The following is a 16,712-nucleotide window of genomic DNA, read 5'->3' as shown; positions in this document are numbered from 1 at the left end:
CAAAAGTGCACTAGGGTTCCTTTTTCTCCACATCCTCACCAGCACTTGTTGTTTGTTGATTTATTAATGACAGACATTCTGTCAGGTGTGAGGTGACACCTCATTGTGGTTTTAATTTGCATCTCTCTGATGGATCCTGATGTTGAGCATCTTTTCATATGTCAATAGGCCATCTGTATGTTCTCCTTGGAGAAGTGTTTGTTCAGATCCTTTGCCCAGGTTTTAATTGGATTGTTTGTCTTCCAGGTGTTCAGTTGTATGAGTTCATATATTTGGGAGATTAAACCATTGTCTATTATATTATTGACAAATGTGTTCTCCCATATGATTGATTCCCTTTACATTTTGCTGATGATTTCTTTAGCCATGCAAAACCTCTTTATTTTGATGTAGTCCCATTTGTTGTTTTTCCTTTATTTCCCTTGTCCTGGGAGATATATAGACAAAAAAATATTGCTACATGGGCTATCTGAAATTTTACTGCCTATGTTTTCTGCTAGGACTTTTATATTTCATAGTTTTTATTTAAGTCTTTTATGTATTTTTAGTTTATTTTGGTATAGGGTGTAAGTTGGTAATCTGGTTTAATTTTTTGCATGTACCCATCCAGTTCTCCAACCATTTATTAAAGAGATTATCTTTACTCCATTGTAAGCTCATGCCCTCTTTGCCAAATATTAATTGAATATGGAGATATTGGTTTTATTCTGGGCTGTATATTCTATTTCATTATGTGTCTGTTCTTGTGCCAGTACATGGCTATTTGAATTACAGTTGCCATATAGTATAGTTTTATATCAGGTATTGTGATTCCTCCAACTTTTTATTCTTCTTTCTCAAGATTGCTGAGGCTATTCAAGATCTTTTTTGGTTTTATATACTTTTTCGAAATATTTGTTCTAGATCAGTCAAATATGCCATTGGTATTTTAATAAGGAAAGTACAGTTTTTTACCTCCTTAATTAAGTTTATTCCTAGGTACTTTATTTTTCTTGTTGCTATAGTAAATGGGATGTTTTTCCTAGTCTCTCTTTCTGACAGTTCACTGTCGGTGTACAAAAATTTCACTGGTTTCTGAATATTGACTTTGTATCCCACTATATTGCTAAATTCACTTACTAGGTTGAGTAGTTTTTGTCAGAGTTTTTAGGGTTTTCTATGTACACTACCATGTTTTCTGCAAATAATGACAGCTTTATTTCATCCTTCTCAATTTGGATGCCTTTTATTTCTTCGTTTTTTTTTCTGATCACTGTAGCTAAAACTTCCATTACTGTGTTGAATAATAGTGGTGAAAGTGGACACCCTTGCTTGTTCTTGATCTTCAGGGAAAAGCTCTTAGTTTTTCCCATTGATTATGATGTTGGCAGTAGATGTCTTGTATATGGCCTTTATTATGTTAAAGTGTGTTCTCACTTTTTCCATTTTGTTGGGCATTTTTTTTCATATATGGGTGCTGGATTTTGTCAAATGATTTTCAACATCTATTGATATGACTGTGTGGTTTTTTTAAAAAATTTTATTCATTTTTATTTTTAGAGGAGAAGGGAAGGAGAGATAAGAGAGGGAGAGAAATCTCAATGTATGGTTGCCTCTTGCGTGTCCCCCATTGGGAACTGGCCTGCAATGCAGGCATGTGCGCTGACTGGGAATTGAATTGTGATCCCTTAGTTTGCAGGCCCACGATCAATCCACTGAGCTATACCAGCCAGGGCGACTGTGTGATTTTTGTCATTTATTTTGTTTATGTAATATATTACATTTATTCATTTGCAAATATTGTACAATCCTTGCAACCCTGGGATAAATCCCCCCATCATGGTGTATGATCTGTTTAATTTATTGCTGGGTCCAGATTGCCAGTATTTTGTTGAGGATTTTGGCATCAATGTTTATCAGACACATTGGCCTGTAATATTCTTTCTTTGTTGTGTCTTTACCTGGTTTTGGAATTAAGGTGATATTGGTATCATAAAAAAGAGTTTGGGAGTCTTCACTCTTCTTGAATTTTTAAAGTTGTTTGAGAGGCATAAGAATTAGTTTTCCTTTGAATGGTTGCTAAAATTTGTCTGTGAAGCTACCCAGTCCGGGGCTTTCTTGTGCCAGGAATTTTTTTATTACTGCTTCAACTTTGCCAGTTGTTATAGGCCTATTCGGGCCTTCTGCTTCTTCTTGCTTCAATTTGGGAAGATTATATTTCCAGAAAATTATCCATTTTGCCCAAGTTGTCCAATTTCTGGAGATATATATGATCATAGCAATTTCTTAAAATCCTTTTTATTTCTGTGTTATTGGTTGTTATTTCCCATCTTTAGGTTCTGGCTTTATTTATTTGAGTCCTCTTTCTTTTTTTCTTGAAGACTCTGGTTAAAGGCTTGCCAATATTGTTTATCTTTTCAAAGAACCAGCTCCTGGATTCATTGATCCTTTGAATTTCTTTTTTAAGTCTCTATGTCACTTAATTCTGTTCTGATCTTAATTATTTCCTTCCTTTTACTCACTCTGGGCTTTGTTTTTTGTTGTTCCTCTAGTTTTAATAGATGCATGTTTAGGTTGTTTGAGATTTTTGTATTTTCTTTAAGTACGCCAGTATTGTACTTGATTTCCTTCTCAGGACTGCCTTCACTGTGTCCCATAGATTTTGGGTTGCTTTGCATTAATTTTCATTTGCTTCCAGATTCTCTTTTATTGCTTCCATGATCTCATTGTTAACCCATTCATTATTTAATAACATATTAGTCAGTCTCCATGTATTTGAATATTTTTTAGATTTTTTCCTTGAGGTTGTTATCTAATTTCAAGCCATTATGATCTGAGAAGATGCTTGATATGACTTCCATTTTCTTAACTTTGTTAAGAATTTTGTGTTCTATCATGTAGTCTATCTTTGAAAATGACCCAAATGCATTTGAAAAAATGTATATTTTGGTTCTTTGGGGTGAAATGCTCTGTAAATATAAATTAAGGCCATTTGATCTAGAGCGCCATTTAATGCCACAATATCATTGTTAATTTTTTGTTCAGATGATGTATCCATTTTTTGACAGTGAGTTATAAAATCCCCTACAATGAGTGTATGGCTGTCGATAAAATTTTCAAAGTCCTCCAAGATTTTTCTTATGTATGTAGGAGCTTCTATGTTGGGTACATTATGTTTGCAAGGGGTATATCCTCTTGTTGGACAGCTTTGTTAAGTATTGTGTAGTGATGTCCTTTATCTCTTTTTATGGCTTTTTCTTTTTTTTAAATACATTTTGTCTAAGCATTGCTACAGCAGTTCTATTTTGTTTTTCCATGTCCATTTGCTTGGAATATTTATTTCTAACCCTTCACTTTCAGCCTGTGTAGATCTTTTGTCATGAGATGGGTCTCTTATAGACACCATAGACGTTGGTCATGTTTTCTTATCAATTCAGCTAGCCTATGTGTTTTGATTGGACTATTTAATCCATTTATACTTAAGGTTATTATTGGTAAGTATTTATTCTTTGACATTTTTCTCTTTTGCCTATGTTTCTGTCTCTCTATTTATCTTTATCTTCTTAAATCAGTCCTGTTAGCATTGCTTGCAGTGTTAGTTTGGTGAAGATGTACTCTTTTAGCTATTCTTTTTCCCAGGAGGGGAAGGGTGTGGGAAGTGCCGTATTTCACCTTCCATTTTAATTAAGAGACTTGTTGAGTAGAGCAGCCTTGGTTGTAGGCTTTTGCTTTTCATTACTTGGAGTATTTTATGCCATTTCCTTCTGGCTTCTGGTGTTTCTGTTGATAAATCAGATGATAGCCTTATTGCAGCTCCCTTGTATGTTACTAGCTTTTTCTTCCTTGCTGTCTTTAATATTCTTTTATATTTTTTTTAAAATTTAATTATTGTTTAAGTACAGTTTTCTGTCTTTTACTCCCATCCCAGCCCAGCCACCAGTGCTCCCCACCTCCCTCCCATTTCCACCCTCCTTAGTTTTTGTACATGTGTCCTTTATACTTGTTCCTGTGAATCCTCCACCTTTTCCCCTGAAATTCTCTCCCCTCTCCCCTCTGGTCCCTGTCAGCCTGTTCTGTATTTCGGTGTCTTTGGTTATATTTTGCTTGCTTGTTTGTTTTGTTATTTAGCTTCCTGTTAAAGGTGAGATCATATGGTATTTGTCTTTCAACCCCTGGCCTATTTCACTCAGCATAATGCTTTTCAGTTCCATCCATGCTGTTGCAAAGAGTAGTAGCTCCTTCTTTCTTTCTGCTGCATAGAATTCCATTGTGTAAATGTACCATAGTGTTTGGATCCATTCATTTACGATGGGCACCTAGGTTGCTTCCAACTCTTGGCTATTGTAAATTGTGTTGCTATGAACATTGGGGTGCATAGGTTCTTTTGAATTGGTGTTTCAGAGTTCTTAGGATATATTCCTAACAGTGGAATTGCTGGATCAAAAGGCATGTTCATTTTTAGTTTTTTTAGAAAATTCTATACTGTTTTTTTATAATGGTTGAAACAGTCTGCAATCCCACCAACAGTGAACTAGAGTTACTTTTCTCCACAACCTCTCCAACATGTGTTGTTTGTTGCTTTGTTTATGATGGCCATTCTGACTGATGTAAAGTGGTATCTCATTGTGGTTTTACTTTGCATTTCTCTGATAGCTAGTGATGTTGAACAACTTTTCATATATCCCTGGACCCTTTCCTTGGAGAAGTGTCTGTTAAAGTCCTTTGCCTATTTTTTTAAATTGGATTGTTTATCTTACTAGAGTGGAGTTGTGTGAGTTCTTTATATATTTTGGAGACCAAACCCTTGTCTGAGGTTTTCCCATATGCTTGGTTCTCTTCTTATTTTAGTGCTGTTTTCTATAGCTGTGCAGAAGCTTTTTATTTTGATGAGATTCCATTTGTTTATTCTCTCCTTTATGTCCCTTACTGTAGAGAACATATCAGTTAAAATGTTTCTGTGTGAAATATCTGAGATTTTCCTGCCAATATTCTCCTCTAGGATTTTAATGATGTCATGGATTATATTTAAGTCTTTTATCTGCCTTGAATTTATTTTTGTGTACGGTAAATATTGGTGATCAAGTTTCTTTTTTTCATGTAGCTGTCCAACTCTACCAACACCTTTTGTAAGAGAGGCTATTTTTACTCAATTTTTCCCCCTCTGTCAAGTATTAATTGATCATAGAGACTTGGGTTTATTTCTGGGCTCTCTATTCTGTTCCATTATTCCATGTGTCTGTTTTTATACCATTACCAGACTGTTTTGATTGTAGTGGCCTTTTAATAGAATTTGATATCAGGTATTGTGATCCCTCCCACTTTATTCTTCTTCTCAGGTTGAGCAGTTCTTTATATTGTTCTTCTGTGAAATATGCCATTGTCTTAATAGGTATTGAAGTGAATATATAAACTTTGATGTTAACTTTTCCTATTCATTAACACAGTATATGCTTCCATTTGTTTTTGTCTTCCATGATTTTTTTCTTTAGTGTTGTCTAGTTTTCTGAGTATAGGTCTTTTACCTCCTTGATTAGGTTCATTACTAGGTAATATTTTTTTCTTTTTGCTATATCAAATCAAAGCTTTTTTTCTTATTTCTGTTCTGATATTTCTTTGCTGGTGTACAAAAATGCCTTTAATCTCTGAATATTGCCTTTTAACCTGCTATTTTACTAAATTCATTTATTTTGTTGAGCATATTTTCGTGGAGTCTATAAGATTTTCTATGTATACTACCATGTGATCTGCAAACAATAACAGTTTTGTTTCCTATTTTCCAATTTGGATGCCTTTTGTTTATTTTTCTTGCCTGATTGCTGTGGCTAGGACTGCCAATACTATGTTGAATAGAAGTGATGAAAATGAACAACCCTGTCTTTCTCCTGATCTTAGTGGGAAAGCTTTCAGTTTTTGCCCATTGAGTATGATGGTAGCTGTAGGTCTCTCACATATGGCCTTTATTATGTTGAGGAATGCTCCCTGTATTCCCACTTTGGGGAGTGTTTTAATCATAAATGGGTACTGTACCCTATTAAATGCTTTTTCTACTTCTATTGGTATAATCATGTAATTTTTATGTTTCTTTTGTTTATATGAAGCATTATGTTTATTGACTCACAAATATTGTACCATCCTTGCATCCCTGGGATGAATCCCACTTGATCATGGTGCATGATATCTTTAATGTATTGATGGATGAGTTTTGCCAATATTTTATTGAGGATTTTAGCATCTATTTTCATTAGAGACATTGGCTTGAAGTTTTCCTTCTCGGTTGTGTCTTTATCTGTTTTTGGAATTAGGATGATGCTGGCTTCATAAAAAGAATTTTGGAGTCTTCAATCTTCTTGTATTTTTTGGAATAGTTTGTGAAGAATAAGGGGTTAGCATTTTCTTAGATGATTTATAGAATTCTCCTGTGAAACCATCTGGTCCAGAGCTTTTGTGTGTCGGGAGTTTTTTGATTATTGCTTCAATTTCATCAGCTGTTATTGGTCTGTTAAGGCTTTCTGCTTCCTCTTTACTGAGTTTTGGAAGACTATATTTTTCTAGAAATCTGTCCATTTCATGTAGGTTTTCAAATTTCTTGGCATACACTTTTTCATAGTAATTTCTTACAATCCTTTGTATTTCTGTGGTACCAGTTGTAATCTCTCCTCTTTCATTTCTGATTGTGTTTATTTGGGTCCTCTCTCTTTTTTTCTTGATGAACCTGCATAAAGGCTTGCTGATTTAGTTTTTGTTTTCAAAGAACAAACTCCTGGTTTCATTGATCCTTAGAATTGTGCTTTTAGTCTCCATGTCATTTAATTCTGCTCTGATCTTGGTTATTTCCTTCATTCTACTTGCTCTGTGCTGTCTTTGTTGTTGTTCCTTGAGTTCTTGTAGGCATAGGGTTAGGTTGTTTGTTTGAAATGTTTTTATCTTTTTTAGGTAGGCCTGTATTGCTATGAACTTCCCTTTCGAGATTGCCTTTGTAGTGTCCCATAAGTTTTGGCCTGTTGTTGAGTTCATTTTCATTTGTTTCCAGAAACTTTTTAGTTTCTCCCTTTATCTTATTCTTGACCCATTTATTGTTTAATAGTATGCTGTTTTATCTCCATGAGTTTGATTGTGTTTGTTTTTTCCTTGAGGTTGCTTTCTAGTTTCAGTCTCTTGTAGTAGAACAATGCTTGATATGAATGTGTATTTTGCTTCTTTGGGATGAAATGCTCTCTTTATATATATATCACTTAAGTCCATTTGATCTAGGGCATTGTTCAATGCTCCATATCTTTCTTAATATTTTGTTTGAAAGATCTACTCATTTTTTACAGTGGGGTGTTAAAATTCCCTGCTATAATTGTGTTGCTGTCAGTTTCTTTCTTGAAGTCCTCTAAGATTTTCTTTATACATTTGGGTACTCCTATGTTGGATGCATATATATTTACAATGTTAATGTCTTCTTGGTGGATTCTGCCCTTGAGTATTATGAAGTGACCTTCCACGTCTCTTTTTATGGCCCTTTTATTGAAGTCTATTTTGTCTATTTTGGATATGAGTGTTGCTACCTCAGCTTTTTTTTTCCTCCTGTCCATTTGCTTGGAATAATTGTTTCCAGTCCTTTGCTTTCAGTCTGTGTAGGTCTTTTGTCCTGAGGTGGGTCTCTTGTAGGCAGCATATGTGTGGGTCATGATTTCTTATCCATTCAGTGTCTTCTGTGTCTATCTATTCTGTGTCTTCTGATGGGAGCTTATCCATTTTCATTTTCATTTCCACTCCATTTCATTCCATTACAAATCTGTTTACATTTAAGGTTATTATTGACAGGTACTTATTCATTGAAATTTTTCACACCTATGTTCCTTTCTCTCATTTTTTCCCTTTTTCTTAAAGCAAACTCTATAGCATCCCTTGCAGAGCTTGTTTGGAGGAGGTGTATTCTTTAAGGCTTCTTTTTTTGTCTGGGAAACTCCTTATTTGGCCTTCTATTTTAATTGAGAGCCCTGCTGGCTAGACTAGTCTTGGTTCCAGGCCTTTGGTTTTCATTACTTGGAATATTTCTTGCCATTCTTTTCTGGCTTGGAGTCCTTCCATTAAGAAGTCAGCTGCTAGTCTTACTGGGGTTCCCTTGTGTGTTACTTTCTCTTTCCCTCTTGCTACCTTTAAGACTCTGTTTTGAATTTTTGCCATTTTAATATGACATGTCTTGAAGTGGACCTCTTTGGTTTCTTCTGGATTGGGGCTTTCTGTGTTTTCTGAATTTGTGTGATTTTTCTCTCATCAAATTAGGGAAGTTTTCCATCATTACTTTTGAAAATAGGTTTTCTCTCCCTTGATGTTCTTCTTCTTCTGGTATTCCTATTATATGGATATTATTACTTTTCATGTTGTCCTGCAGTTCCCTTAGCACTTCTTCTTTCTTTCTGATTCTCTTTTCCTTTTATTGCTTTTTCTGGGTGTTTTTTTCTACCTTATCCTCCAACCTGCCAATTTGATCCTCTGCTTCATCTAGCCTGTTTGTAATTTCTTCTAGTGCATTTTTTATTTCTTAGATTTTATTGTTCATTTCTTCCTGTTTTTTGTTTATAGTTTCTATTTCCTTTTTCATACTGTTGTAGTTCTCACTCAGTTCCTTGTAATTGTCTGTGAGTTCCTTGATCATCTTTATAACCAGTATTTTGAATTCTATATCTGATAGTTTACTTACCTCCATTTCATTTAGCTCTTTCAGTGGGGAGTTTTCCATTCCTTTTGATTGCATATTCTTTTTTGTCACCCCATTTTAGCTGACTCCTTTTGTTTCTGTGCTTCTTGATGTTTTAGTTTACTAGCTGTCTTTGTAGGGTGAATTTCTATTGTGTGAATTTTATGGGGTTTAGTGGTGTGGTCTCTTTGAGGTCCTTGTCTGGATGCTCCAGGTTTGCCCTTTCTTCTGTTTGTGTGGGCTCTCTCTTTGTACTCAGGTTTTTACCTTTCAGTGGTTCCTGTTTTAGTGGTTTCTCTCCTCCAGCAGGCATACTGTTGTCTGCAGCTACAACCTATTCTTATATGTGATCAGTGGGAAGGTACAGGCAAAATGGATTAATACAGTGGGAGGGGATTCTATGGGATTTAAGGTACCAACAAGTAGAGAAGAGATAGGAGATTTTTTGGATAACTGTAGCATTAACTGTGATATTTCACCCATCTAGCCACTTTTTGGAAAAGGTTAGAGAGAGATAAAATTCTTGTTAGAGGACAGGAGGATTGTAAGCTGAATCCAGAAAACAGAGTGCTTTGTGCAAGGTTAGCACTCTGCTTTGCGCAGAGCGTTTTGTGAGATACAGTGAGAGTAAAGGATAGAAAGTAGGCATAGTGTGAGAAATAATAGAGTTAACCACAATAATAATAAAGCTCAGGAATAAAGTGAAATTGGCTAAGATCAGGGAGGGTGGCTGTGTAGTATTTACAATTGTATGGAACAATTATTTACAATAATACTTGAACAACAATAACATGACAAGAAATATATGATTTGGATAACCAGAATGGAAAGTACTCGATCGATCATGAGTGGGTGTTATTGGAACTCATGTGAAGTGAAAGAAGGATCAGCAGGTATATACCACCTCCATGTGTCTCCCATTTTCTCTCTATTCCCCTCAGAGACTTCCAGTCTCCAGGTCCCTCCTGATGTCAGGCTGCTCTCCCTGCTCTGGTAGGGGAGGAAGCTGATACTCTAACCCTCCTCCCCATATCTGCAGCAGGTGCCACCAGGCTGGGGCCACAGAAGCCTGTGTTCCCAAGCAGATCCCAGAGACCTTACCATCTCAATGCAATATCCTCACTGTCTGTTTTTCAATGTTCTCTACAATTTTTGGCCTTCAAACTTCATATAAGCTGGGTTTCTGATGTATGTTAACTCTGTTTCCCAGAAGATCAGCTAGGTGTTCCAGCTGGGCACAGAGAGAATGGGGCTTTGCACCCACTTACCTCACCACCATTTTTTCCTCCTTCCAATACATTTTATTTCCTCTCTATCTTCCTCCACCTCCACCACTCCTCCCTTCCAATCATCACATTCTTGTCAGTGTCTATTGAGTGTCTTTTTTTTTCCTTTTTGCTCAATCCCTCCATCCCTCACTCAGCCATCCCCCCTAACATTAAGTTTCTTATGGACATCATAGAGTTGAATTTTGTCTTTTCATATATTTTGAAAATCTCTGCCATTTAATTGTATTCTTTAGTGATATCCATATTATATGTTACTTAAGTAATACCAGAAGGAGACATTTCTGATTTTGCATAAATTAATTCATTTTAAGACTTACTTTTTTTCTTTTATTTTCTGCTACATTCTTTTTTAAAATTGGGATATGTCAAAATTCTATTTACATCTTCAAATACATCTTTGAGGTACCTAAGGAAATATTCAATAGATAACTAATTAAAATGCCAAAATATATGGCAAATGAACTTCACTATCTTTTCAAGGTAGAATATCTCAAAACTGTACAAATTACTATTTATAAATTTTCTGTTTTAAAGTAATGTCTCTGATATTTTGGACAAGTTTTGTATATTTTTGATGATTATCTCTATTATATATTGTATTATACAAACTAACATAGTATTAAGTTCAAAGTGTTATTTAAGATATTTATCAATTTTAAATAATGCTTCAATGAACATAAGGGTAATTATGTTCTTTCAAATTAGTGTTTTAGGTTTCTTCAGATATATTCTCAGAAGCAGGATCACTTGGTCACAAGGCAGTTCTATACTCTAGTCAGAGAAAGACAAATAGTATGTGATTTCACTTATATGTGGAATAATCTAGTGAACAAACTTAACTAACAAGCAAAATAGAGACTGACTCATAGAGAAGCAAGATGACAGCTCTGGGGGGGTAGTTAAGTGGCAGAGGGACTGAGCAAAAAGGAGAAAGGACTCATGGACATGGACAGCAGTGTGATGACTGCAGGGGGTAAAGAGGGATGAAAAGGGGATAAATGGTAATAGGAAAAACACAATAAAATGGATTTAAAATAAACTAGGTGATAGTCCAGTTAAATATATATATGGCATTTGTTTCATGAAGTCATTTTTCTGAATACACGCATGCTATAAAGGAAATACTATTTAGACATTGATCAAATTAGTAAAGGTGTGGAAAAATAAAAATTTAAATTATTAATTGCTAAAAACAAATTTATTTGATTTGATTAATTTCAACAATACCACAATTTCTAACATTGATTTGAGCATATAGATTAGGTGCAACTTATATACTTTAAAAGAAAATATAAAACTTGAAGAATGAGTTTTGAAATAAAAAACTGTACCATCTGCATTTCTTGTTACTTTCATATGACTTTAACAATCTACCCATCTAGAATATATTTTTGAGATTAAATGTCTATAATAAAGGAAGAAAATAGAATCCTCTGAGTTCATATAATCTTATACTGAAATAAATTAATAATTACTGTCCTTATTTTTTAACATAACACATATATTTGATATGACATAAAATACTCCTTGTGCTTGTTTTGAGATTAAAGTAGCCTTTTTTATTTTCTGTTGGTTTGTTTTACAATATACAATGTCTGTCCATAAGTATCCAGCTATATGCTATGGAAAATAGAGTCAATTACTGAAGAATATACAAGATACTTGTACATAGAACAATGACACCTCAGTCCCCTTCCAAGTACACATTTTGGGACCTCACACAGTTCTCCTAGCGTCATTAGCAACTGCAACATGATGTTCTTTCTACTCTGATAGCAGAGGCCCTGGGACAAATTTTGCCACAATGCCAAGATCCTGCATCAAAATCTCAGATGCAGTAGTTTTTGGAATCCTCAGATCAGCTTGTAGTTCTCCCACTGTCAGTCACTCGTCTTTGTTGATTGCAGCCTGACACGTTCAAATTTCTTAGATGTCCTACTTTCTGTAGGCCTTCCAGAGCATAGATCACTTTCAACAGATTCTCAACCATCTCTGAAACATTAGTGCCACACTTTTATTTGTTCTGCACTTATTACATCATTCCTATAAGCGTGAATCATATGAATAATTTCTGGATGAATACTTGTGGATGAATGGTCAAGCTTAATGCAAAATCTGATACATATTGGTTGCTTCACTTGCTGTCATTTTGAATGCAACAGCCACATAGTACCTATACTCACTTAGTGGTGTCTACCACCCCCAATGAGTAATACAGTGAAGTTGTCATTGTTCACACATGTGTATTCCAGTCCACTCTTGTGGGCTGCCAGGTTACATCAATGTGGCACAAATAATTCTCATATTAATGGCAGGACTTTTATATATATATAAAGTCTATATAGAATGGTATACAGACTATATGGAATGCAATATAATGCAAATGGTATATATATATATATGATAACTATAGATATTACATATACATATATATATTTACTATGCACTTAGATTTACAACACCTTTTCTTGCAGATATAAACCTAATATGTTAAATATGACCCTCCGAAATTTAAAGATGTTTTTGCTTTCATTTTTTGCAATGACCTCAGCTCAAAGAGAGGTAAGTAAGTGCAGACTCACTATTTTAATTCTGGAAGTCAAAGTACAAATCCTTCTGAGAATAGTTTTTTTTTAAGGAAGAACAAAATCTTCTGTTCTTAGAATATTCTCTGTTGGTAAGATTCATGTTGTTTTTCTCTCTGTGAAGTTTTTTCAGTTCATCATATCTTTTTTATGAAGGTTTACTTTTCTGAAAATATTCTCTGAGATATAATTTATTACTTGACACCTCAGGTATAGTTGAAATTATGTAACTTTAACTCTATAAAAAAACTGTTTTCATTATACCTTTCACCAGAATCTTCATGATGATTTTTTTGTCCTTTCATTATATATATATATATATATATATATATATATATATATATATATATATAGTAGAGAGAGAGAGAGAGAGAGAGAGAGATTTTATATGTATAAAATGGTAAAATCAAACTTGTGTTGTATTATTTATTTAAAAAAAATTTTTTGTGCCCTAGCTGGTGTAGTTCAGTGGATTGAGCTCAAGCCTGTGAACCAAAGGATTGCAGTTCGATTCCCAGTCAGGGCACATGCCTGGGTTGCAGGCCAGGTACCCAGTGTGCATGAGAGGCAAGCACACAGTGGGGTGCATGAGAGGCAAGCACATATTGATGTTTCTCTCCCTCTCTCCTTCCCTTCCCCTCTAAAAATAAATGAATGAAATCTGAAAAAAAAAACACATTTTTTTGTCCCTGGGAACTTCAATTTTACTGAAAAAAAGCATATGAAAACTCTTTGTCCTATAAATACCTTTATATTATATTATATGGATATTTATATTATATTATATCTTTATAAAATAAACTGCTCTGTTTTGGCTTTTTGGAATCTATTCAGATGGTCATACATAGTATAAATACTTTTTGAAAATAATACATTATTCAGTTTGGTTATGCTTTATTGTTGGCTTGGTTCACTCAATCCTGCTTTTCTATAGTTTATACTATTAAGTACATTATCACTGTCATTGAGATGTGTCTAATTTTGCTCTCTCCTCTCACAATCCCTTTCCTTTTTTACTGACTATAATTGTGAGAATAATATTTATTTTTATGTGTTTAATGGACAATATTCTTGGTTATAAACATCATAAGGGCAATCACATAACTGTTATATTTGAAACAATGATCAGGGTGAAGTTTTTATACCTATATTTAAATAGTAATTTTTTTCAAAGACTGATTATTTAATGGAACTACCTGGGAATTTACTTTGACTTCTTTATGTGATTTTTTCACATTTCTGCTAGGTATTAATTAAGTTACTGAAATTATTTTTTTATTTCAAATACATATATTGAGAACTATGATTTGCATTAGGAAAACATAATTATTGCCTTAATAATACTGACAGTTTTGCTTTGAAAACACCTGAATCTCTGAAGTCATCAACTTTAGAGCCATGGAATAATGTTTATATATTTTTGATTTCTTAGAAAAATTTATTTCTTTTTCATATAACGTATTTTCTATATCTATTGAAAAGTTAATATAATGCAAATTTTCATAAGGTTTTAGCTTTCATTTTTATTTCAGTTGCCAATTTCTTCTTGAGAATAATTTCATGTAGGCAGTTATTCAGTTATATTTTACATGTTCAACAATTATGAAAATAAGAGCAATCATTATCTTCCAAACAATATGTATTGAACAGAAACTTATAGATTATATCTCTATAGTTTAAGATAATTTATCATATTATTGTCTCTCATCTTTTCAGACCATAAAATAATTTTTTTCCTCCCCTTTCTTAAGTGTATCTAAAAATACCACAAATTTTCTGAAAAATAGAAAAATATTAAAGAATATTTCCAGTAATTATCAGAAAAACATTCATGCTGGGTAAGTCTGCATAAAGTAAGTTAGTCTAGAAAAGTAAAGAAAGAAATTTCACAAGTACTTATTGAGAGCTTCAAAGACTTTATAAAATATAATTTAATCTTATGTAATTTGATCCTCACAACCTCCTGTGAAGCAGGTTATACTTCTAAATCATTGGTATATTCATATCTAGAATGTTCTGCTCCTCAGCCCTCAGTTAATGTCTTATCTTTCATGTCTCAGCTCAAGTTGAAACAAATGTATGAAAGAGTTTTTCTTCACTAATCTCACAATCTAAATTAACTTATTTTTCTGTTTTTGGAATCTATTTTGTCTTTCCTAGCAAATGGCAGATTTTTAAAATATCTTTATATTCCCAGGAATAATTAGAATTAGCCAGTCTACCCTAACATATCTTGATTTTCTTATTCCTTTCATCAGAGCCAATCAGTGCAACCATGGACTACTAGAGTTTTACCTTCAAGAGGTACCTCATCCAGGTGAATTTAAACACTCAATAATTGACTATAGTCAATTGACTATAGTGTCATAGTGTAATGCTGATTACTCAGGTCTTATATTCCTTTGGCCACCTAATTATGACTGCCTTCCAATCCAACAGATTTTTCTATTTTACTTAGTTTTCCAACATTATTATATTATGGAACTGTGTCCAATATAAATACTTAAGCAGCTATCATTTAGATGGAAAATACTTTGAGTATTTTGAAAAAAGGTTTATTCTACATAGAAAATTAATGCATACAAAAGTGTATAATAGTGTGGAGGAATAGTGTTTGCTCCAGGTCTACAGAATTTCTTCCCAAATTGACATTGATGCTCCACATCTGAAGCTTCCCCTAGAGCTAATAAGAACAAAAGCATAACCCTACCACTGCAGATCCTATGAATGCTTTCTGATGCCCATGAATAGCTGAATTCAGTTTTCCTGACATTTTCATAAGAGATATTAACACACTATAAGAAAACTGGAGAATGGTAACATCATCAAAATGTCTATACTACCCAAAGCAATTTACAGATTCAATGCAATACCTATTAAAGTACTAATGACATTTTCACAGACGTAGAACAAACACTTCAAAAATTTATATGGAACCATAAATGACCCCAAATAGCTGCTGCAATTTTGAGAAAGAAGAGCAAAGAAGGAGGAATCACAATACCTGATACCAAACTATATTACAAGGCCACAGTATTCAAAACAGCCTGGTACTGGCATAAAAACAGACACATGGACCAACAGAACAGAACAGAGAGCCCAGAAATAAACTCAAGTCTCTATGGTAAATTAATATTTGACAAAGGGGGAAACAACATAAAATGGAGGAAAAATAGCCCCTTCAATAAATGATGTTGGGAGAACTGGACAGCTACATGCAAAAAAAAAAATGAAACTTGAGCACCAACTTACACCATACATAAAAATAAATTTAAGGTGGATAAAGGATTAAACTATAAACTGTGACACCATTAAAGTCTTTGAGGAGAACATAGGCAGAAAAATCTCAGATATTTTACATAGCAACATTTTTACTGATATGTCCCCTAGAGCAAGGGACATAAAGGAAAGAATAAACAAATGGGATTTCATCAAAATTAAAAGCTTCTGCACAGCTAAAGAAAACAGTATTAAAATAAAAAGAGAACCAACTATATAGGAAAACATATTTGCCAATATCTCAAACAAGGGTTTAATCTCCAAAATATACAAACAACTTATATGATTCCACTCTAAGAAGACAAGCAACCCAATTAAAAAATGGGCAAAGGACTTGAATAGACACTTACAGAGGATTCAGTGACACATGAAAAGACACTTAATATTGCTATCTATCAGAGAGATGCAAATTAAAACCACAATGAGATGACACATCACACCAGTCAGAATGGCCATCATAAACAAAGCAACAAACAACAAGTGTTGGAGAGGTTGTGGAGAAAAGGAGACCCTAGTTCATTGTTGTTGGGATTGCAGACTGATATAACAACTATGGATAACAGTATGGAATTTTCTCAGAAAATTAAAAATGGATCTGCCCTTTGACCCAGTAATTCTACTGCTAAGATTATATCCTGAGAACTCTGAAACACCAATCCAAAAGAACCTATGCACCCCAATGTTCATAGCAGCACACTTTAAAATAGCCAAGTGCTGGAAGCAACACTTCCAATGTTGCCCAGTGTTGCCCAATGTTGGCCAATGGGCACCATTGACTGATAGGTGCCCATCAATCAGTGAATAGATCCAAAAACTATGGTGCATTTACACAACGGAATTCTATGCAGCAGACAGAAAGACGGACCTCCTACCCTTTGCAACAGCATGGATGGA

Source organism: Artibeus jamaicensis, unplaced genomic scaffold, assembly GCF_021234435.1.
Source record: "Artibeus jamaicensis isolate MK-2021 breed Jamaican fruit bat unplaced genomic scaffold, CSHL_Jam_final scaffold_286, whole genome shotgun sequence".
Lineage (NCBI taxonomy): Eukaryota > Metazoa > Chordata > Mammalia > Chiroptera > Phyllostomidae > Artibeus > Artibeus jamaicensis.
The sequence above is the reverse complement of the archived record's forward strand: the minus strand, read 5'-3'. Positions refer to the sequence as shown.